This window comes from Sorex fumeus, unplaced genomic scaffold, assembly GCF_029834395.1.
Source record: "Sorex fumeus unplaced genomic scaffold, SorFum_2.1 ptg000019l, whole genome shotgun sequence".
NCBI classification, from domain to species: Eukaryota; Metazoa; Chordata; class Mammalia; order Eulipotyphla; family Soricidae; genus Sorex; species Sorex fumeus.
Genome location: NW_026606076.1, coordinates 29,606,922 through 29,609,927, shown reverse-complemented (window position 1 = coordinate 29,609,927; position 3,006 = coordinate 29,606,922).

Sequence of the window (3,006 nt, the reverse complement as noted above, 5' to 3'; positions counted from 1 at the left end):
GTAATATATATATAATATAAATCGTTTTGTATAGATACTGTAAGAAACACTTTAAACTTAAGGAATTGCCTCCAAGTCCATCTCAATCTCAGACTACAGTGGTCAGGCCAGATAAACTTTCCTATCCTTAGCAGGGTCATAGTATCGTTGTTACTTTTGGATCATGACAGCATTTGTCTATGATCAAGCTGCTAACTTATAGTTAAGAATTGTGGCACTTTGGCCTGGTCCATTTCGATGCCTGCATAGCTCACTGCTTGCCCTGGGTCCATTCAGTCCGTCGACAGGACCCTGCTTCTGGGGTGTTAGGAACTAAGGGTAACTGAGGCTTAAGTCGAGAAAGCAGATGCCTGGGAGTGAATAATATTCAAAGCCAATTAAATCCTAAATTACAAAGCATAATGTTAACGTTCTTCCAGTATCTATAGAAAAAGAGCATTGCTCTAAAGTAAACTATTCAAAAGACATAGGAGAGGAGAAGCATAATATTAATTTACAATATAATTTCAGTGTCCTAGAAGGATCTGACCTTACAAACAATTAATAGATTCTGATTAGGGGGAAAGCTGATTAACTGGTTGGGGAGGAAAGCATAGGGAAGAATTTACAGATAAACACAATGGAAAGGAAGTGCCTCAGGAGCACTGTAATAAACCTGAGTTTCTCATGGCAAGGGGGAAAGGGCAAACCAATATTAAGCCTAAAATATTTGGAACTATATTCCAACAATTACCAAAGTCTCCTGCCATGTCCATGAATTCATAGGGATTTTGGTTAAGTTCTCAGTATCTTTCCTGGACATTATCTTCATGTAGTTCTCTATGATGTATCACAACATCTCGAGCAACTTTCATGGGGTAGAGCATTTCCTTGTATGCAGCCAATGTGGGTTCGATCCCCCACATCCCAATTGGTGCCTCACACACTACCAGGAGTGATTCCTGTGCGCAGAGCCAGGAGTAAGGCTAGAGCATTTTCTGGGGTGGCCCCAAAAACAAACATGAGGGAGACAATTCTGGGAAAAACACTGAGGAAAAACAAAAAGCAAACAACTTTGTGTTGCGGCCAGACTTCTGCTGAAGGAGGCAGAGGATCCTTCTTTGGTCCACATACCATACAGCTGTTAGAAGAATGAAGTTCTGAAATTGCTTCTAAATACGTGGATATGGAGAGCATCATGCTGAGAGAAATATTCAAAAGGACAGGGAGAGAATAACTGCATTCTTGTGGGATATAACAATATGGTATAAGTCTAACAGCCAAGGACAGTAGATCGAAGGGCCAGGAGGATGCTTGCGTATTGGAAGCCTGTCTCAGGGCTGGGGAGACGGTAGTTGGTTAGAGAAGGGACCAGTATAACAATGATGGCTGAAAGGGATCACTGTGGTTGGGAGATGTGTGCTGAGAGTGGGTAAAGGGACACGCACAATGGCTTCTCAGTTAGCTCCAGACGCTGGAGCAGATGGCTTGTTGCAGAAGGCCCAATAAAAGACTGAGGGGGGAAATCCAACTACAGGGGCCGGAGAGAGAGCACTGCGTGTAGGGCACTTGCCTTGCATGTGGTCAGTTCTTCTTGGTACTGGGATAAATTTCTTAGCTGCGTGGGGGTTCGGGGTGGTCTCCTCCAGATAGAAAGTCGGAATCCAGGGAAATAAATCCTTTTTGAATCAGCAACGGGCTGGAGTGATAGCACAGAGGGTAGGGCGTTTGCCTTGCATGCAGGCCGACCTGGGTTCGATTCCTCCATCCCTCTTGGATAGTCCGGCAAGCTACCACGAGTATCCTGCCCTCACGGCAGAGCCTGACAAGCTCCCCAGGTGTTTTTGATATGCCAAAAACAGTAAGAAGTTTCAGAATAGAAATGTTACTGGTGCCCGCTCAAACAAATCAATGGACAATGGGAGGACAGTGCTACAGCGGTATTAATATCAACAATCACAGCTCACACTATTCCATGATATCTTCAATAATATGACAAAGAAATAAAAAGGTTAATATTGATAATGATAAATTGTTAGATTTCTTCATTCAATATTAATGATCTGCATTGGTTAGTATCGAAACCTTCAAACAAAAATATCATTACGACAGCAGAATTGATACAATAGGTAAAAGTTAAAGGATTAGCAGCATAAAAACTACTATAAAACAATAGCAATTGGTGCAAGAAATTGTTGGTCAAAACTTTTTAAACTCTTAGAAACATTTTGTTGGATGACAGAAAAAGACATCTTAATGCATAAGATATTTATGAAAAGAGCCTCTGGTATTGTGATAGAAACTTCTTACCAAAATGAAAAACTCTAAAATGTATAAAACAAATCCCCAAACAACCCTAAAATCATTTAATTAAACTGAAGTAGATAGGATATTTCTAACTTTCTTTTGTTTGGTTTTTGGACCACACTCAGCAGTACTCAAGGATTACTCCTGACTCTGTGCTCAGTGGGCTGGTGGGATCAGGGACCCTATGAGCTGTCAGGGATTGAATCTGTGTCAGCTGCATGCATGGCAAGAACCCTCCCTGCTGCACTTTGGCTGACGACCCCAATAATCCTAATTACTTGTTTATTAGATCATAGGATCTAAGGAAAATACATAACTTTGGTTATTTGTGGGCCACACACATGAGAGAATAGTTAAATGTTAATGAGAAATACATGAAAAGGTGGGTAGAATAGAAAGAACAGAAGAGTGAACTCAGAAAACAATGTTTAATCAGAGTGGAAAGGTGAACAGAATTGCTGTAAAAGTGATGAATGAGGATGCAAATATTCTTAGTAAATTGGTATATGTTTTACTAATAGGACTAGTTTTGGCCACCATAAAGTTTTCAAAAATACTTTTAAATGAAAACACAGATTAAGAGCAACAAAAGGGGTCAGAGAGATAGCCCAGTGCATAGGGCACTTGCCTTGCTCGTGGTGGGTATGGAATTAATTCACGACATCGTAAAGGGTCCCCAGAACCCACCCAGAGTGATCCCTGAGTACAGAGCCAGGAGTA